This window comes from Mangifera indica, chromosome 2 (assembly GCF_011075055.1).
Source record: "Mangifera indica cultivar Alphonso chromosome 2, CATAS_Mindica_2.1, whole genome shotgun sequence".
NCBI classification, from domain to species: Eukaryota; Viridiplantae; Streptophyta; class Magnoliopsida; order Sapindales; family Anacardiaceae; genus Mangifera; species Mangifera indica.
Window position 1 is genome coordinate 5,720,892 of NC_058138.1, and position 23,304 is coordinate 5,744,195.

The following is a 23,304-nucleotide window of genomic DNA, read 5'->3' on the forward strand; positions in this document are numbered from 1 at the left end:
ATATTTATCAAAGAAAAAGAGGATGGTAGAGTTAGAATATTATTGACTTATTGACCTCTGAATAAAATAGGTAGATTATTTAAACAAACTCATTTTTTAAGCAGCAGTGAATGTCTCTTTAAATAATTGAAATCGGATAATATTTTAAAGTCTATTGCCATGTAATATAGACATGGAGCTGATGAAGGAAGTGTAGAATGAAAGGAAATAATGTAGAAACTGAAATATCTCAACAACCATTTCAATGTTTTTATCTTCCCTGCTTTTTCTAGATTCATACCTGATAAATTGTTTGCATAATTTTTATTATTATTATTTTTGCAATTAACTCGTATTTGAGTTAAATTATCTATTTCACATTTAGTTGAGAGTTATGAATTCAGTTTAATTGAGTCTAAACTAATTATACTAAGTTAGAGAAAACCCTAGATCTAGTAATTAACCTCAAAACCATTATTTTAAATAAAGAGCTTAATATTAATATATTATTATTGAATTTCAAGCTCATGCTTTTTTGTTTCGGCGTCTTTACTAACCCTATATCTTGCTGCTAAAGCTATCCTTTGAAGGTCATTTTTATACTTCTCTTTTTTTTTTTAGGAGAAACATTTACTTTAGTTAAACCATTCATTTTGTATATAACATATAATTACTTTTTTTATTTAATAAGACTAAAACTGATTATCAAATAAGAGAAAAACTTAAAACCAATGATTGACTACCATTCTTACACCAAAATAAGTAAAAAAATTGATATTATATTTTCAATAAATTATGAATACATACGCCTCTTGTTCGGATACACTCATCATTACCACTCAATCTTTCTTGGGCGGCTATTTGCTTCCAAATTCTTCTCTTTGCAATTCCACACACTATTTAGTAAAATTTTCAAAAATAGGTAGACAATTAATTTAACAAAAATAAAGGTACTTTCCAAGCAACAACCACATGACAATGACTATGCTCTTAAAGACAATGGCATGCCAGACCAGCTTGTGTTTACATTTTGAAATGACTCTCTAATCCTTATGATTTTGACAATAAAGAAATTTTATTTGAATTTAATCATTATTTTAAAATAGAATTCATCACGACTAAGCACATGATAACTTAAATTCAGTCATTAATGTTATAATTATTATAATAAATAAATTAAAAATTTAATCTTAAAATATTATCAAAAGAATTTTGAATTCTTCCTTTCTTGTACTTTAAATTCCTTGCATTATCCCATTCGAGGCAATTGCTCATAATTTTAATGCAATAATTCATAAAGTTTCACAAAATTCAATTGATTTAATAGGGAAACTCACTACTGCACACAGAAAATATTTTCAATGGTATTTGAAAGGGAAGATGAGAGAGAAGAAAATTGAGATCCACCAATAGAGAGCTAAAGGGCAGGTATGAATTTTAATAGTGTCACTTTACTTGGCGATGTCAGATTGCTTGGACCCTTTCATTAATGGAGTTTCATCCTCATAATTGATCTCATTTCTTTATAATTTATAGTTGGGTTGAAATCTGATATATTAAAATTAAATTATTTAGATATGGAATCAGTTACTTTTTTTTTTTTTTTTTGGATGAGTTAGTTCAATTATAAAAGAATAATTGGATTCAAATAATACTTTTTAATTAAAATAAATTGATTCAATTTTAAATAGGTAATCTAGCTTTAGTAAGTCTTTGACTAAAAAAAATTATACAAATCACATATAATTTTATAAATGATAAAAATATAAATTTTGTGAATAATTACATTTTATAATATTATGATTTAATGAATATTTACCTATATAAATTGGGATTTTAATTTTGGTTTTCAATCAAATAGATTGAATTTTCAATCAATGGAAACTTAGCATGGTGTGAACACAATATTTGTTAAATAAAAATAGAATTATATAACTAATTTATTGATCACTGACCATCACGTGATGGATCTGGGTGAAGCGTGATGATTCGTCGTGCAACGGATCTTCAACTACTCCACTTTGAGTGGTTGCTTCATGGGTGAAAAAGGGTCTTTGGCTTCATATGCTTGAAGTTGTTGACTTTGTGGCAGATAAGAGGTTGGCCAGAGAACATTGTCGGAGAAGGAAGGAGATGGAATTAAACCCAAAGGAGGAAACTGTAACTTTTCAAACTTTTGAGTATAGCTAAATTATTAATTTTTTAAACAAAAAAGAAGAAATATAATAAAATTTTAATTTTTTAATATTATTGAGTTTGTTGAATCTTGAGGATTATTCTCTCTTTTTTAAAAATATCGTTTAGTTACAGTGATATCAAGCTTTTGCTTTTTTGTTTTTGTAAGTTATCATATAAAGTAGTTAATTTATTTTAATATAATTGACTGAATGCATTATTGATTAAATAGATTTTATAAAAAAATTTACATCTAATTGAGAGCTATAAATTCAACTTAATTGAGTTTGAATTGATCACATTAAATTAGAGAAAACCCTAAGTTTAATAATTAACCTCAAAACTACTATTCTAGGTAAGTAAAAAATTTGATATTAATATATCATCACTTATTTCAAACCTATGCTTTCTTGCTTGGGTGTCCCTATTAACCCTTCCCTTGCCCCTAAAGCTACCTTTTAGGGGTCATTTGCATACATTATTATTTTTTTCTTTTGTGGGGAGAAACTTTTACTTTAGTTAAATCATTCATTTTGCATATAATAAAGAATTACTTTTTTCACTTAATCAAACTTGAATGGATCACATCAAGTATGAAAGAAACTTGGGTCCAATGATTGTCTACATCCGTTTGCACCAAAAAAGTAAAAAATTTGATTACATACCTCTTACGTGGATACCATCACCTTGACAATCATCATTGGGCGGTTATTTGCATCCAATTTCTTTGCAATTCCACACACACGCTATTTGGTAAATTGTCAAAAGTAGTTAGACAATTAATCTGACAAAAATTTAAAAAAAAAATGCATCTTCCAGGCAGCACCCACATGACAGGCCAGCATGCGTTTTTACTTTTCAACAACCATATTTCAATGTATGTAGCTTGCTTGCATTCTGGAGACTGAATTGATTCACTGTGGTTAATGACTGAAATGGATGCAGAAGATGAATCCAATAAAAAAGGTTGCGGTGGTGTCTAGCAAAAATTGAATTTTTTTATAACTTTATTTTTGTAATTTTCTCTTTAGGTCAATTATAACGGCCAAATGCCCCCACCACTGATTAGTTGCCGGTTGAGATTTTTTTACTAAATCCTTGAATTTTTTAGCATATTGTAATTACAATTATACCCTTTAAGAATATAGTTAACTGGAAAACTTTGGATGGAAAATGGTAATTTGATATTTCTTGACTTAAAGATAGCGGTGCAAAATAGTGGTCATCCTTGTCCCAATTTCAACATTAATTAAAATCATTATGAAAAAAACAAATCTTTTTGAATTTAGACGGAAATACGACTTGACAAAGACTTAGGCTTGCCTTGACCTCTACAATTTAATACGCAGATTGAGATTGTATCTTTTTCAAGGAAGTTTCAGAAAAATTTGGGCCAAATTTCATATGGATTTGTGATCATATTCTTGTTGAGAGTTGAATATAATCCTTCCTTCAACCTCTATTAGTCTATTTCTTTCATATCCTCTTAACTTATGACCCTAAGGTTTGTATGTTGTCTACTCTTGAAAAGGCGGTTAGTAAATCTTAACATTTTTTTTTTAGTAAGTACTTTATTAAAAAGGTTTCACAAACATGAAAGAAATTTAAACTGAAGACTTCTCTCTAGAAATTTTAATACTTCATTAGTTTTGCTAACTCATTTTTTTATTGAATTTTCTTTGCAAATGTCAATCTTAACATCATTCCTAATTTCCTATTTGGAAAAGGCATAATATTAGCATAAAATGAACATAAATTGAAAGAATATTACATATAGACAAAATGGAATTACAGTTTACATAACCTTTGGCCTAATTATGTTGTCATGTTGTGACAACATCCTCTAGCTTGCTTATCCGGGTTTTAAAGTGTACTTGAAATTTTCTAATCAAGCTACAAAAAAGTTTGCTTAACTAGCCAACATTTGTTGAACACAATCCAAAATGTTTTCCGCATCAAATATGACAACATTTAGCTCATTGGGTTTGGCTATTTCTAATACAAGGGATGATCTAGCTACATGAATCTATTTACAAGCAAGGGTAGATGGTTGAATTTATCTCTTTTGTAACCTCTCCTAAACAATAGGTGTGTTACAGAAAAATGGCAAGAGTTCCACTATTTTAGAGGGCCCGGGAAAAATTTTTCTCTTTTTCATTATGCCCTATAACACTCCCAATTAGCAATTCGCATAAACCAGTCATACCAATCGACTGGATTTTCATCAACTTAATCACAATTAATCAAATAAGTACATAATAATAACAATTATAAAAATTATCACTCACAGAAACTTTATAATCAATTTTCATAACTAGCCATATATATGTACATATATAGATATAACTATACAAAATCATATATATACATATTCACCAATATCTACATCAAGTGTATATACATATATGCATATATTCACATATACATCAAAACATATATATATATATCAATAAAAATATGGTGTCTTCCTCCCTTAGCCTCATGTCTCATTAGTGCTCCCCGGGAACCTTTACTGCATTTCTTTACCTGTAAAATATTAAATTAAACGGAGTGAGCGACTATGACTCAGTAAGAAAATCATACTCAACACTTAAAGCATTTTATACCAGTACTAATCTTTTCTATTTTTTTTTTTCCATACTCAGCGTGTCTGAACTATTTACAACAGAATAATTGATACAGAACACGCATTTAGCACATATCATCATTCTTTTCTTTCACACATTTATTCCTTTCCTTATTATACAGATATGATTCACTCATTATGATTTATGCATGTATGAGTGTCATGACATTTCTATTTTCTGATCGTACATCTTTCTCAACTTTTTATCAACCACACAGGCTTGTATGCATAATTCTAATGCAAATGACTTTCATAAAATATTTACTAATTTGTTTCTCTCTTTTTCTCATTGACCTGTCTCGACTACATATGACAGTACTTGCAGTCACCATACAAAGTATAATTCTCTCTTACACGCATATTTTTTTTTCTTTGCTATCCACACAGTACAGCTGATATTTTTTTTTGGTTGTCCACACAGTACAACTAATATTTTTCTTTGGCTGTCCACACAGTACAGCTGATATTTTTCTTTACTGTTCACACAGTACAACTCATATTTTTATTTGCTATCCACACAGTACAGCTGGTTGTCCACACAGTACAACCGATATTTTCTTTGCTGTCCACACAGTACAGCTCGCGTGTAAAGATTTTAAGTATGTTTTCTACTTTCCTGTATCATATGAGTCATTATAAAACCAAAAATGTTTATTTTCCATTTTCTGAAAGCATGCATGACTTAGAAAATATTTTTCCTCTTTCTTTATTTTTTTCTAAATCTTGCATATGTTATGATTCCTCATGTATGCATATATAATCATAATATAAGATATACCCATTCATTATTTTCCCTTATTCTTTTCATTCCTTATCAAACATCATATTCTCTTCTCATGCATTTATATATCTCATACATTTAATTAATTTCAAAATATACAATGTAGGCTTAATATAAAGGTTATTACACATATTATGCACATAATTAAGCAAAATTAACCTATATCACATAAAATGACATTTTTGCCCTTATGGCCAAAATTTACCTTTTTACCCTTATGGCCAAAAATTACATCATGAATCCTAATGAATTTCTTTATCCTTTTAAGCATAAACACCTTAATTCTAATATCTTACACACTTATTTAAGTAAAGGTTATTTAAATAACCTAACTCAAATTTACTTCAAGTATGTAAAGTATGAAATTTTTACTTTTTCTTTGCTAATTTGGTGATTTAAGCTTATTCACCTTCCTTTCTTCTTCTTGGCAACCTTAATCAACTAAAAATATAATCATCCATCAAAATCCCAAATTTCACATATCTTAAAAATTAAATTTCTTACCTTAGAACTGATTAGAATTAACAGATCTACACTTTCTATAACTGGAGGCACTGGAAATTAAGTAGTTTAGCTAGGTTTTTGGATGAATTTTGGTTAAGGGAAGCTTTAGCTAAAAAAATAATGGAGTTCTCGGCAATTGATGAAGAGAATGAATAGGGTATATAATTTATAAGCCTTTTGGACCATTTTGCCCTTAACCTTTTCCATAAATTACTATTTTATCTTTAGCCAATTACCAAAAACCCTTAGCACCACCATATAATTTCAAGTGTGCCATTCAATTTTAATTCCCACTTTGTCCCTTGAATCTTTATAAAATGACCATTTTACCCCCTTTGAAAAATATTGCTCATTTAGCAGTTTTCTCTAATTCTTTTGCAATTTCTCTAAACAACAAATTATAAAATCCATTCTAGGGGTAATTTTGGAAGTGGAGTTTACTGACACACCTGAATTCGGATGTTATATTTCTTCCCCCCTTAAAAGAATTTCGTCCTCGAAATTTAAACAAATAAGTTGGGAAATCTCTCTTTCATTTGTTGCTCAACCTCCCATGTGGCTTCTTCCACCTTATGATTCTTCCATAATACTTTCACTAATGGAATTGTCTTATTTCGGAGCTCTTTTATTTTTTTGTCTAGTATCTGCACCGGTTGCTCCTCATAAGCTAAATCTTCTTTTAATTCCACATCATCTGATTTCAATACATGTGAAGGATCGCTAATGTACTTTCTCAATAAAGAAATATGAAATACATTATGAACTCGATCCATACTAGGTGAAAGTGCAAGTCTATAAGCCACCTTGCCCACTCTTTCTAAAATTTCAAATGGGCCAACAAATCTTGGAGTAAGTTTCCCTTTTCTTCCAAATCTCATCACGTGTTTGTAAGGGGCTACTTTCACAAAAACTTTGTCACCCGGTTGAAACTCTATTTCTTTCCTTTTCAAATATGCATAGCTCTTTTGTCTGTCCTGAGCTTGCTTCAATCTAGTCTTGATAGTCTTTATATCTTCCACCATCCTCTGGGTTAACTCAGGCCCAAGAACTTGACTTAAATCATTTCGCTCTCCTATGTCATCCCAATGTAATGGAGATCTACACTTTCTTCCATAAAGAGCCTCATATGGTGCCATTTTAATGGTAGACTGGTAACTATTATTATATGCAAATTCGATCAATGGAATCATTTCATGTCAGGTCATTTTATAATCTAAACAACAGACCCTTAACATATCCTCTAGTATTTGATTCACCCTCTCTATTTGACCATCTGTTTGAGGATGATATGCTGTGCTAACTGCCAACCTCGTACCCAATGCTCTTTGTAAGCTACCCCAAAAAGCTGAAACAAATTTGGGATCTCTATCTGACACAATAGTTTTGGGTACGCCATGTAATCTCACAATCTCCCGTATATAAATCTGGACCAATTGATCTGAAGCAAAACTATCTTTCACTGGAATAAAATGGGCCGACTTAGTCAATCTATCTACAATCACCCATAATGCATTATAGCCTTTTTGTACTCGAGGTAGGCCAATGATGAAATCCATTGAAATATCTTCCCACTTCCATTCAGGAACACTAAGTGGGTGAAGTAAACCCGAAGGTCTCTGATGCTCAGCCTTGACCTGTTGACATACCAAGCACTTAGCTATATAGTCTCCAATATCTTTCTTCATACCTATCCACCAATAAGTTTTCTTTAAATCCTGATACATCTTTACTCCTCTAGGGTGGGCAGTGTAAAGTGTATCATGTGCTTCACTCAAGATTTTCTTTCTCAATTCTAGATCTTGGGGAATACATACCCTGTTTCTGAACTTGAGCACTCCATCTATCATTTGAAACTCAGTTGCTTTCCCTTCATATATCTGTTGACTTATTTTCTGGCACCACAAATCTTCTACTTGCTTTTCTTTTATTTCATTGAAGAGATTAGGTTGAATTTCCAATCTGGCCACTTGACTTCTTATCACCTCAATCTGTTCCCTCTGAAACTCTTTCTGTAACTCTATCTGAATGGTGAGATGAGCTATGGCAATCTTTCTACTCAAGGTATCGGCTACCACATTTGCTTTACCCAGTTGATATTTAATATCACATTCATAATCTTTGACTAGCTCTAACCATCTTCTTTGTCTCATATTCAAGTCTTTTTGAGTGAAGAAATATTTTAGACTTTTATGGTCGGTGTAGATATTACATTTAATTCCATATAAATAATGCCTCCAAATTTTTAAAGCAAAAACCACTGCTGCTAACTCTAAATCATGGGTAGGGTAGCGTGTTTCATAATCTTTTAACTGTCGAGAGGCATACGCTATCACCTTACCCTTTTGCATTAACACGGCTCCCAAGCCATTATACGAGGCATCACAATAAATATCATAATCTACACCTTCCTCTGGTAATACTAAAATAGGAGTTGTAGTCAACCGCCTTTTTAGTTCTTGGAAACTCTTTTCACAAGCATCAGTCCATAGAAAAGGAGTTCCTTGCTTGGTAAGAGCTATAAGTGGTTTGGCCAACCGGGCAAAACCTTGAAAAAATCTTCTGTAATAGTCGGCTAGCCCTAAAAAGCTTCTGATCTCTTTCACAGTCTTTGGTCTCGCCCATTCAAGTATTGTTTCCACTTTACTGGGGTCTACAGCTATACCTTCCTTAGTAACCACGTGTCCCAAAAATACTACTCGATCCAACCAGAATTCACACTTAGAGAATTTGGCATACAATTTCTTTTCTTTCAATCTTTGTAGCACAAATCTCAAGTGTTTGGCATGTTCTACTTCTGATCTAGAATATATCAAGATATCATCAATAAATACCACCAGAAATTTGTCAAGGCAATCATGAAATACCTGATTCATTAAATCCATAAAGATTGCTAGAGCATTAGTCAATCCAAAGGGCATTACCACAAACTCGTAGTGCTCGTAATGGGTCTGAAAAACTGTCTTTGGAATATCTTACTCTACAATCCTCACCTGGTGATAACCTGACCTCAAGTCAATTCTGGAAAACACAGAAGCTTCTTTCAATTGATCAAATAAATCATCAATTCGAGGCAACGGGTATTTATTCTTCACTGTTAGTTTATTCAACTCTCTGTAATCTATGCACGTACGAAGCGACCCATCTTTCTTTTTGACAAATAGTATGGGTGCTCCCCAAGGAGAGTGGTTGGGTCTAATAAAACCCTTATCTAAAAGTTCTTGCAACTGTTTCTTTAATTCTTGTAATTCAGCTGGAGCCATTCGGTAAGGGGCTTTTGAAATTGGGGCTGAGCCAGGTTCTAACTCTATACTAAACTCCAACTCTCTCTCTGGAGGTAAACTTGGTAGCTCATCAGGAAAGACATCTGAGAAATCTCGTACTATTGGAACATCCTGAACACTCAATCTTTGGATATCAGACTCATGCACCACATGAGCTAAATATCCTGTACACCCCTTTTTCAATAATTTTTGTGCTTTTACATTACTGATCATCATACTAGGCTTATGACCTTCTCCGAAATTAAAGTAATCCCCATGATCAAGTTGGAATCGAGCCTTTTTCTTTCTACAGTCAATCTCGACTCCATATCTTTCTAAGAAATCCATGCCTAAGATAATATCAAAATCGGGTATATAAAAAACAATCAAGTCCACCTTTAACTCTCTCCCATGTATCACTACCCTCTGGTCTTTTAACATATTATCTGTAATCACACTCCCACCATCTGGCATCTCAACTCTAATGGAATAGGTAGATCTAACAGGTATTAAACCTATCCTTTTAATAACCCCTGGTGCAATAAAGGAGTGTGTAGCTCCTGAATCAATCAATGCATATAAAGAAACAGAGTGGAAAAAGAGCTGACCAGTAACTGCAGATGGGCTAGCCTCTGCCTGACTATGGGTAGCTGCATAGACTCGTGCGTTAGTACCTCTCCCTGGTTGCACTGGCGGAATTAGGCTTTGTGGTGGTTGTATCTGAACTGGCACTTCGGTACTTTGACAATCTTTTGCTATATGCCCTGGCTGTCGACATCTATAACAAATCACATGTTTCTGCTGGTACCAACATTCCCCACTATGACATCTCCCACAAATCTGACACTGGGGAATATTTTCTTTTCTAGGCCTCTTGTCACTCTTCCAACCTTTTCTACTTGCTTTTGACTGGAATTTTCTTTTTCCCCTATTGTTTCTAAAACTGGAGCCGATTGAACTACCCCCTGATGCTGTAGTAGGTGCTAAAATAGTCAATGAAGCAAGTAAAGCTGACCGACTTGGCATCACTGTCTGGGGTGCTATCAATGATAAAGGTGTTGACATAGAAGGTGTATTCTTGGGTAGCTTATTAACATATACCTCCAACCTTAATGCTCTCTCCAATGCCTCTTCATAAGTTTGAGGAGGTTGTGGTCCAGCTAGCACATGCAAGGCTATCTCCGGTCTAAAGCCCTAAAGAAATCTGTCCAACCGAAGACTAGGGGTACTTATCATACCTGGAGCAAAACTGGCTAAGACATCAAAACGGGTAGAGTAATCCTTTACTGAACCCTCTCCCTGCTGTAAAGAAATGAACTCTTGAACTTTGACTGCTACTACATCAACTGTTCTGTATTGGGCCTCAAATACCCTTCTAAAGTCTTTCCAGGTTATCAGATCCACATTTCTGGTTTCTTTAACTAGGTCCCACCATACGCGGGCCTCTCCCCTCATCAAGAAACTAGCATACCGAACTTTTTCTCTATCAGTCATAGGGAATAAATCCATAGTACTTTCCACCTGCTTGATCCATTCATCAGCCACTAAAGGATCTTTAGTACCTTTAAATTCAGGAGGGATATGCTGATTAGGTAAGGAATAAATGGGCTCAAGTCGCCTTTGAGCTCTAATTTCTCCTCTCCCTTCATTCCTCATTTCATTTCTGATTTCTTCTATGACTTCCTCACGAATCTCACTTCTAATCTCATCTCGAATGGCATCTCTGGCTATATTTTCAGGTATGGGTCTATCTTGACTCTCAGTCAACACCTGACGGATTATATCTCTTATTTCTACTAGCCCAAATCCTGAACCAACTGACGGGATAGGGTTAGACGGTTCTCCCGTCTCTCTCTGAATACCCCTTCCACGACCCCATCCTCGTCCTCGTCCTCGTCTTGTGGTACTTATCATCTAATAACTATATAAGTGTAATTACATAATATTCTATTATTTGAATACAGGTAAAGAAAACAACTTACTGCAGTCGATTCTCGGGAGCTGATCTGTGAGACATGAGGGGCACTTTTGTAATACTATAATGCAAAACCATATATAAATATTATATTATATTACAACACATTATATTATATCTTCCTTTAAGCGCCCAAAATCACGCTCTGATACCAAAAATGTAACCTCTCCTAAACAATAGGTGTGTTACAGAAAAATGGCAAGAGTTCCACTATTTTAGAGGGCCTGGGGAAAATTTTTCTCTTTTTCATTATGCCCTATAACACTCCCAATTAGCAATTCGCATAAACCAGTCATACCAATCGACTGGATTTTCATCAACTTAATCACAATTCATCAAATAAGTACATAATAATAACAATTATAAAAATTATCACCCACAGAAACTTTATAATCAATTTTCATAACTAGCCATATATATGTACATATATAGATATAGCTATACAAAATCATATATATACATATTCACCAATATCTACATCAAGTGTATATACATATATGCATATATTCACATATACATCAAAACATATATATATCAATAAAAATATGGTGTCTTCCTCCCTTAGCCTCATGTCTCATTAGTGCTCCCCGGGAACCTTTACTGCATTTCTTTACCTGTAAAATATTAAATTAAACGGAGTGAGCGACTATGGCTCAGTAAAAAAATCATACTCAACACTTAAAGCATTTTATACCAGTACTAATCTTTTCTAATTTTTTTTTTCCATACTCAGCGTGTCTGAATTATTTACAACAGAATAATTGATACAGAACACGCATTTAGCACATATCATCATTCTTTTCTTTCACACATTTATTCCTTTCCTTATTATACAGATATGATTCACTCATTATGATTTATGCATGTATGAGTGTCATGACATTTCTATTTTCTGATCGTACATCTTTCTCAACTTTTTATCAGCCACACAGGCTTGTATGCATAATTCTAATGCAAATGACTTTCATAAAATATTTACTAATTTGTTTCTCTCTCTTTCTCATTGACCGGTCTCGACTACATATGACAGTACTTGCAGTCATCATACAAAGTATAATTCTCTCTTACACGCATATTTTTTTTTCTTTGCTATCCACACAGTACAGCTGATATTTTTTTTTAGCTGTCCACACAGTACAGCTAATATTTTTCTTTGGCTGTCCACACAGTACAGCTGATATTTTTTTTTTTGCTGTTCACACAGTACAGCTCATATTTTTATTTGTTGTCCACACAGTACAGCTGGTTGTCCACACAGTACAACCGATATTTTCTTTGCTGTCCATACAGTACAGCTCGCGTGTAAGGATTTTAAGTATGTTTTCTGCTTTCCTGTATCATATGAGTCATTATAAAACCAAAAATATTTATTTTCCATTTTCTGAAAGCATGCATGACTTAGAAAATATTTTTCCTCTTTCTTTATTTTTTTCTAAATCTTGCATATGTTATGATTCCTCATGTATGCGTATATAATCATAATATAAGATATACCCATTCATTGTTTTCCCTTATTCTTTTCATTCCTTATCAAACATCATATTCTCTTCTCATGCATTTATATATCTCATACATTTAATTAATTTCAAAATATACAATGTAGGCTTAATATAAAGGTTATTACACATATTATGCACATAATTAAGCAAAATTAACCTATATCACATAAAATGACATTTTTGCCCTTATGGCCAAAATTTACCTTTTTACCCTTATGGCCAAAAATTACATCATGAATCCTAATGAATTTCTTTATCCTTTTGAGCATAAATCACCTTAATTCTAATACCTTACACACTTATATAAGTAAAGGTTATTTAAATAACCTAACTCAAATTTACTTCAAGTATGTAAAGTATGAAATTCTTACCTTTTCTTTGCTAATTTGGTGATTTAAGCTTATTCACCTTCCTTTCTTCTTCTTGGCAACCTTAATCAACCAAAAATATAATCATCCATCAAAATCACAAATTTCACATATCTTAAAAATTAAATTTCTTATCTTTGAACTGATCAGAATTAACAGATCTACACTTTCTATAACTGGAGGCACTGGAAATTAGGTGGTTTAGCTAGGTTTTTGGATGAATTTTGGTTAAGGGAAGCTTTAGCTAAAAAAATAATGGAGTTCTCGGCAATTGATGAAGAGAATGAATAGAGTATATAATTTATAAGCCTTTTGGACCATTTTGCCCTTAACCTTTTCCAGAAATTACTATTTTATCCTTAGCCAATTACCAAAAACCCTTAGCACCACCATATAATTTCAAGTGTGCCATTCAATTTTAATTCCCACTTTGTCCCTTGAATCTTTATAAAATGACCATTTTACCCCCTTTGAAAAATATTGCTCATTTAGCAGTTTTCTCTAATTCTTTTGCAATTTCTCTAAACAACAAATTATAAAATCCATTCTAGGGGTAATTTTGGAAGTGGAGTTTACTGACACACCTGAATTCGGATGTTACATCTTTGTCATGGTCAGCATCATTAAACACTAGAGAGCTGGCACATCAAGTGTTTGTTTAAGTGCCTTCAAGAATTCCAGTTGACAAACATACCAATTTGCCTTCCTTTCATAAGCATTCGTAACTAGTGTGACATTTACTTTGACTTGGTAATGGATGTTAATGAGAAGTTAAACTTTTACACTTGAAATGTTGTTAAGTTACATACATGCATTCCAATCAATATCTAGTTTGCATCTTCCCACTTAGAGGTGTTTTTATACCTTTATTTTACCATCTAAGGGAATTTTGATGTTTTCTTGAACTCCACCAAACTCCTTAAATTATCCAAGGTCTTGTGTATCTTGATCTACAAAACCATAGTCAAGGTCCTGAATTTGACAATATATGACAAATACAATAATATATACAATCCAAAAACCTAAAATGTTAGTGAAAAACCCATTATATTATACATAGTAATTGAAGGGAAAGAGGTTGTCTTCTTATTTAATACGATGATTGAGATTACATCTTCTTCAATGAAGTTTCAAAGAAATTTGATTCATGAAGCATGGCCCATGTGCAAATGTTGTCATCTATAATCTTCTTCAATGAAGTTTTAGAGAAATTTGGTTCATAAAGCAAGGGCCATGTTCAAATGTTGTCATCTATAATCTGAAACATGAGTGACCTTCTACTTATGAACTCAATTTTCTAATTTCTTCTTGTAAATCAATGCATTCCAATATTCTATACTAATGTATTACATGTAAAATATGTTTTCTAGTCCACCATAGGGCAAGTAAGGTACAAACTGAAGAAATCGAAGGATATGGGTTTAAAGAGGTTTGTGAGAGAAGGAATTTCTGAATAGTTTCTGAATGATTGAGAGAAGAAAACTGAAGATCGAGAAAGATTTCATTGAAGAAGAATCAATTGGTCATGATTGATTATCAACTCAAAGTTTCACAAAATTCAATTGATTTGACAATAGAAACTTACCATTGTGTAAACATAGGACCACACTATTTGATAAATTTATTAAAACACCATTCTTTTAATTATTATTTTCTTTCATAATAATTTATATATTCTCAATGCCTCAAACAAAGTCAACTCGATTTGAATTAATGTTTGGTTTGATTCGAATTAAATTTAATCTAAATTTTAAATTTGATAGGTCGATCAGAGATGTGAGAAAAAGGGTTCAAACAAAAAAGCAAACTTCTCATTTTCAAAGTTAATTCAATAGGTCATAGGTGTGTAAATAAGATTTTCAAAGTTAATGGGGAGAAACTTGGGAAACCAACATACTTTGGGGGGTTGGGGGGAATAAGTCCTTTGGCCATTAGAATATTATTGACTTGTTGACCTCAAAATAAAGTAAGTACATTATTTAAACAAACTCATTTTCCAAGCAGCAGTGAATGCCTCTTCAAACAATTCATTTGTATCTTCCCTGCTTTTTCTAGATTCATATTTGATAAATTCATTTGTATACAATTACTTTTTTGTGAGGAAAAACATTTACTGTAATTAAACCATTCATTTTGCATATAACAAAGAATTTTTTTTTTTTATTTAATCATATTAGAACTAATTATCAAATAAGAGAAATACTTAAATCCAATGATGGACTACTATTGTTACACCAAAAAAGGTAAAAAATTTGATATTATATTTTCAATAAATTATGAATTCATACACCACTTGTTTGGATAGACTCATCATTACTACTTAATCTTTCTTGGATGGCTATTTGCTTCAAATTTCTTTTCTTTGCAATTCCACACATTATTTGATAAATTGTCAAAAGCGGGTAGACAATTAATCCAATAAAACAAACGTATTTTCCAAGCAACAACCACATGATAGTGACTATGCTCTTAAAGATAATAGCACGCCAAGCCAGCCTGCATTTATATTTCAACAACCATATTATAATATATCTAGTTTGTAATTGAGATTGAATTTATCACAAGTGAAACTTGAAATGACAAAGACCCACCAATAGAGAGATAAAGGGAGGGTATGAATTTTAGTAGGGTCACTTTACTTGACAATGTCTGACTGCTTGAACTCTTTCATTAATGAAATTCGATCCTCATAATTAGTCTCCTTTTTTAAAGATTATACTTGAGTTAAAATCAAATTATTTATTTATTGGTTGGTTGTCAAAGTTTGAAGTGCTTAAATTGGTTAATTCAATTTAAAAAAAAAAATTGATTCAAATAAAATTTTTTAATTAAAAAAAGTCAATATAACCTCAAAGGTGCAATGCAAGTTAAATCATCTAAAAAATTATTTAATCAATAAAAATACAAATTTACTGTTAATAACCCGTAAGTAAATAATTATATTTTATAATATTATGGGTTAATAAATATTTATCTATGTAAATTGTTATTTATTATAGATACAAAAGATTTAAACTTTATTTTACACTGAGCCGAACAAGAATTGGCTTAGATCTGGTCCAATAGCCCTAATATTAAGTTAAAATCATGATAGTCGAATTACGTATTGTATCGTATATTTAAAACTTAATTATCTATATTGTATATTATATTGTATTGTAGAATACACCTTTTAACAAATAAAATAACAAAATATTAATAAAATAATGAGATTTAAATTTATATGTTATCTTTTTAACAAATATCACTAACACCTCTAAAATTTTAAAATTTTTCATATTCACCCTTATAACACATCATTTTCTCTAAAAATGTGCATCAATTCGAATGAATAATACATATTGTGTCATAGGATATGTATTGTATCGTATTTTATATTCATCATATCGTATTAATTTGATACATTTTAAGATACAAATAATTTTTTACTTGTATTATATTATATTATATTGTAGGATATGTATCGTATATCATACGTAATGATGAATCCAAGATTTTTGTTAGAAGGGGCTCTCCTAGTGAAAACTTATGAAAAACCCACCAAACATTGAATAAATGAAATAGTGTACTAAAAGAAAAAATATAAAACATGTCTAATTTATTTATGCGAAAAAAGCTCTTCAATATGAAGTCAGCAAAAAAAATTGTGGAAATTTAACAATTCACTTAAATCCAATATGATAAAAGAAATGTTTACAACAATCACAATTCAAAAAAAAATATTTTACACTGTATAACTCAAATGCAGTTATTAAAATCAAAACTCAATTGTCCATATTAAAGATCCACTCATCTCGTTGTGTATGATTAAAAAATTAAGTTATAATGGTATATCTAAAGATTTAAATATTTGAATATCAATTATTTAAAAATAAAAACAAATTAAAATATTTAAATTTCAATTATTTAAAAATAAAAACAAATTAAAATGGTATATTTGAATTGATCCTTAAAACAATTAAGAAATTTAAATTAATCATTTGAATTATTGGTAGCTTATTGACCTTACAATTTGCTCTCAGTTACTTTAGAGGGGGTTTCTGAAAATTGATCTAACTTTTCAGTTTTAACAATATTTCTTTTAATTTTAGGGGAGAAGACATCCAAATAGTATCTTTGTTTTGAAAACAATTTTGTCTGTTCTCATCAATGTGCATTTAAAATTAATCAATTTTAATTATTATGGATTTGCTTAAAAATTAAGTTTAATTTGCATCTTATATGATTGACTTCTTTTCATCTCATTCGAAAAAATCTAAAACAATAAAACTTGTTATTGAATCTATATGTTACCTTTCCTTTTACAACTAGAGTTCATTTTGTAATATATTTCTTAATTCTCAAACATTTATGCCTAATAAACTATAATAATTATACAATTAATACTAAATAACATTCATTGACACCTACACGCTTAAAGGTGTCAAATGAGTCCGGCTGTGAAAACCCAAAAGAAAGTCTAACACTAAAGGGCTTGGCCCACTATAAAGTGAGCGAGCCAGGCTAGGCCCATGGGTTGTCTGAGTCTGGTTGTGGGCCTAGGCACAAGCTCATGGGTTGGCTCTGATACTATTCACAATTTTAAAATATATTATAATATAATTAATTAATTAATATATAAAAAATTATAAATATGAGATAATCAAAAATTATAAATAAAAATTTTAGACTTAAAAAAATGAATTGAGTTTTTTGTATCAATGATCAATCTCATATATATGAGATAATCAAAATTTTAGTTTGATTAAAACATTTTACTTAACTTTTTTTTTATAATGGGTAAAGGAAGTAAATGATTTTATTCTTTTAGATCTAAGACTCTTTACAAAGTGCAAAAATATAAGTGCAAAACTCATACATCTAAAAGAATGCAATCACTCACTATTGTCACTCACTATAAATAAATGTTAAGTAAAGTAAAAGGTTTAATTAAACTCAAGTTTTGAAATCCACATTGGTGAGATTAATAATGAGAACTCAACTCACCTATTATAAATAAATTTGTCTTATTTTTAATCACAATTTAACTTCTTAATATGTTTTCTTTTATTAGAAAAAATAATTTAGATAAATCATTTAATTAAAAAATATTTTTTATTAAAGTTAATGGACTGACTTGTTACTATAGACCTAGACCTGACCTATTACTGTAATGTTTGGTCAGGCCCTATATATGTAGGGTTGGTTTGTGGGTCTCAAGCTTTCTTTGGATCGGTTTGATTTATACAATCTGCTATTGTGCAGGCTCTAGCTCAATCTAGCCTGTAGGCCTCGTAAGTCTTGCTAATGTCAACCCAGTTTGGTCTACTACCATCTCTAACTATGCTAAAATATCTCTCATAATAACTAAAATAATATTCAATTAAAAATCTTAAATATGTGCATACCTTAACTTAAAGCTAAAAGATTAAATTGAAAAGTTAAAAGTAAAATAAATTTATGATTTTATAATAAGAAAGAACATAGAGATTGTGAAGAATATGTGTATATGTGTGTTTATATATGTATATATATATATATATTCAAACGTGGGGACATTCAAATTCATATTTTTTTGTTTTGGATTCATAAGAAAGTTATGTTTTTACATTAAACTTCAATTCAAAAGAAATTTACTTGTGGGCTCCATTAGTTTGGGTTGGTAGTGATCTTTAAGGTGGCAAGTGAGTTTGATCATATCTTGAAATTAAAGTGGACTATAAAGAGGTTTCTTTTTTGGTTGAATTGAGGGTGGGCTTTGACATCAATTTTCAATATTTTTCTTAATTTGAGGGTAAATCTGGTCTATTCTCACAAAGCTCAGATCTATTCTTTATAATAGCATACTGATAATCATGATAAAATTTATTAATGATATTAATACAAATGTTGCTATGCAAACTTTATAAGGTAAAGATGCAGCCCATAAAAGCCCAATGGGCCTATTCCCCTACTTCAACCCAAAACTTATCCAAATAACAGCAATAAAAACAAGATGGCAAACCCGCGAATGTATTCTCCTTTACAAACAGTGTAGTAGATTCCTGGACTCAATCTCTATCACTGGTAGTCAGTGATTGAGCTTCCGTGCATTGCTTATTCCAAGTCTTAATATTCTCTTATTTTTGTTTAGGGTGCTGTTTGAGTGATGCCAAATTGTCTTAACTTGTTCATGAGCGCCTTCAATGGCGAGTAAGTTTTTATCTTTAACATTTTCAAGCAAAATCCTCAAATTGGTTAATTTAACTGCCTGTATATCCTCACTTTCGTGTGCTAATGCACTGCAAGTTACTGATTATGAAGCAAAGATTCAATCTTTGAGGAATAAGCCATACCCGGATAATCTTATCCGGGTTTTGGATAGCACTGGCGACTTGAACGCGGCTCTGAAGATATTTAAATGGGTATCTCTCCAAAAAGGGTTTCAACACAGCTGATACTTATGGTAAGATAATTTTGTAGTTTCGTAGAATGAACAAGAAAGGGTGCAGTCCTAGTAGTAGAAGTTTTGAGATAATAATTATAAAAGGTCTTATTTTGAGCAATCGAGTGGATCATTCGGTTATCATTTTAGGCAAGATTTTATGCTGGATTTGAGCTGAAATTAAGTTTCTATACCGTATAATACCACTGTTTTGTAGGGAAAAAAAAAAACTAGGGGAGGTAATCCAACTCTTAAGGTTGATGAGAGCTTCAAATCTTTTGCCAGATGGGTTGATTTATAGGGAGTTAATTAGATGCACGAGTGAGACCCATACGTTAGATGATGCGAATTCTCTTCTTGAAGAGATGATGGAAAACTGTAGAACACCTGCTGTTGATGTGCTTGTTGATCTAGTAGTAGGCCTTTGTGCTATGCTTGAAGGCTGCTGCAATGCTGGTAAAGCTTTTTTGGCAAAAAAGTATCCTGGACAAAATGGATGAGAGAAAGATAACAGATTGTGATTCTTGGAATATTCTAATCACATGGCTTTCTGAGAATATGGAAATAAGGAAAACTGATGAACTTCTTTGTAGAATGTTTATATTTTCCATAGTTCCTGACTCTGCGACATACTCAGCTCTTGTTGTAGGCAACTGTTGGTTGAGAAAGTATGAGGATGCTCTGTAGGTGTTCCATCGGGTTTGTATCAAAAATTGGGTTCTGGATTCTATATTTTATTAGGACTTATGGAGAGCCTTTGCCAGGCAGGAAAGATTTGGAGGCTGCTGAAGTATTTCATGTCATGTAGAAGAACAGATGCTCCCTCAGTCCTTACAATATGCTGATAGGTGGCATGTGTAGCATGGGACAAGTGGATAAAGCAATTTGGCTACGGGGTTTTTCTTACAGTTCTAATACTTCTTATACTACTCTAACTTACACGACAATCATGCATGGATTGTCAAAATTAAAAATGGCTATAGGACTAATGGTAATTCTCTCACAAATTTTGGTGGACAGTTGTGCTATAGATGTGGAGGTATATTGCATCCTCATACAAAGCATGAGTGCACAAAATTGAACTAAGGATTCTGCTTTCTTTTTCAATGTGCTGGTTAATGAGGGTTTAGTGCCTGACCAAGAAAGAATGCATACACTTCTGTGTTGTTTGGCTAGCCAATCTGACTTGCACATGGTTTTAAGTGGGATTGATAAACTAGTTTCTAATAGTGATACTTTGGATTCATCTATGTGTAACATACTTATCAATGGCCTCTGGAAAGAGGGTCTAAAATGTGAGGCATCCTGATTATTGGATCTGATGTTGGAAAAAGGTTGGGTACCAGATGCTATAACTCACAGACTGTTGGTTGGGTCTTTGGATTCAATGCAAGAAATGAAACTGTAATTAGAAAGTTTCTAAATTACTCTGGTGGAAAACTCGCCATGATGGGATGTAAGCTTCTTTGGGATCTAATTTAGCAGTTTTGGTCGAGTTGCACTGGAAATCAGTCTATAATGTCATATGATTGTAAAATTGCCTGATTAGTTGTACTTTACCTAGCCATCTTATAATCTGTGACATGATGCCATTGCATTGTAAATTCCAAAGAGAAACTTATTTGTCAAAATCTCCATAAACGTTGTGGCATCATAAGCTTTTTGGTCCACTGTATTTTTTTGTTAAGTACTTGTGGTCAATATGCACTTGGGAAATCTCCTTTTGCTAAGTCATGCTTGATAGGATATCAATGAGGGTAGTGCTAGGGTATTTAATTTGAGTCAAGTCAATTTCTGAAAAATGATCTTGTGGTCCATTACATTTTTGTCTATATTTAACTTCAATTTTACTGTATGATTTAGAATTGTTTTTATATATTGGATAAATATCGAAGAAAAAATTTTTCAGTTTCCCTCCAAAGCAGAAGCTTAACATTACTTATTTTACTTTTTGTTCGGACTCACATTTATGTGTTCTGTAGGAAGAGAAATCAAAAGAAGAAATTATTTCCCAAGACGCGGCAGCCAAGGAGGTCCACCACAAACAAAAGCAGCAGATGACAAACATGAGGAGACTGAAGCTGTGATGGAACAGGAGGCAAATAAAAGGGGAGAAGGAGGGCAAGAGTCTCCTTAGAGAAAGAATTTGAAGAAGTAGAAGGAGAGTTGCAGGTCTCTCAAAAAACTGCATGGCACTTTGATGTATGTCGTGTAATGTGAACCAGCTTGTCTTTCAAGCATTCAGAAAACTTGTATTGAAACTTTGATGTAAACTTGTTCTCATTACAGAAAATTAATAAAGACTACATTTCCAGTATTTGTTCTGAGTTACATTTCTAATACGTGTTTCTGCTATTTACATTGCTGAGTTATGTGGAATCGTATATTTTGGGTAGCATGAAGAGGGCAAAAAGATTATAATCAGCAAAGGATTGAGGTCTTAGGGAAGCTGGAATTGCGACCTGCAGTCCAGAGATCGTTGACCATTATTTAGCAGCTGAAGTTCATTCTTCGACAGTAAGATTGTTGTTGAACTCTATCCAATGACAGTTATTGACCTCCATGGCTTGATTTCATAAAAAATGGAGAAGCTGAATCCCCACACTTATTGACCTCAAAATAAAGTAGTTTAGATTATTTAAACAAACTCATTTTCCAAGTAGCAGTGAATGTCTCTTCAAATAATTGAAATCGGATAATATTTTAAAGTCTATTGCTATGTAATATAGATACGGAGCTGATGAAGGAAGTGCATAATGAAAGGAATTAATGTAGAAACTGAAATATCTCAACAACCAGTTCAATGTTTTTATCTTCCCTGCTTTTTCTAGATTCATACATGATAAATTCGTTTGCATAACCTTTTTATCTTTTTGCAATTAATTCTTACTTGAGTTAAATCACTTATTTCACATTTAACTGATAGTTATAAATTCAATTTAATTAAGTTTGAATCGATTATACTAAATTAGATAAAATCTTAAATTTAGTAATTAACCTCAAGACCATTGTTTTAGGTAAGTAAAGATTTTGATATTAATAGATCATTACTAAATTTTAAACTCATGTTTTTTGGTTTCGATGTTCTTACTTTTTTGTGTGAAAAGCTTTATTACATACGTAAAGTATGTTCACAAATTGTGCCATAACCAATGTGTATCATTTCAATTGATATGATTAGAGCAGACTCTGAATTTTCTATATTCAATAAATCTATTCACTAATTGGTTTTAAACTTTTTATTATCTTGGGTTTTCTGTTAATTTTAATAATCTTTATAATGGATATATTTCGTGAAGGTGGATCAATACAAGGGTATCCATATTAGAAGAAATTAACTGTGGATATTGAAAGTCAAGAATAAGACTCTCTTAAAAACTATTGAGAGAAAGTATGAATTTTTGTTAATATAATCGGTAAAGATGAATGGGAGAAGAGCGTAAAAAAAACCAGGGCTCGGCCCATGCAAGCTGCCATGGGTAGCTTATCTATTATCACTACACAATTCACATACCTTATGTATTATCTTCATTTTTTATTACTTTTCCTTAAAATTATCTCATTTCATTAATTTATAGCATATTTATGTTTTTTTTTAGGGAAATCATAATTTAAAATTAATAAAATTATACGTATATATTTTTATAAATAATTTGGATATATAGATAATGTGTTATCATTTAATCAGATAATTTTAAATTAAAAATTAAGTACTATTCAATTACATAATAACA

At 31.6% G+C, this 23,304-nt stretch overlaps 1 long non-coding RNA gene across 1 annotated transcript; it reads left to right on the forward strand.

Annotated features, from left to right (window-relative positions):
- Positions 1–19,597: 19,597 nt before the first annotated feature.
- On the forward strand, positions 19,598–21,887 carry LOC123208904. The gene is made up of 2 exons (XR_006500862.1): positions 19,598–21,026; positions 21,553–21,887. It is a non-coding gene; the product is annotated as an uncharacterized LOC123208904 (long non-coding RNA).
- The last annotated feature ends 1,417 nt before the right edge of the window (positions 21,888–23,304 follow it).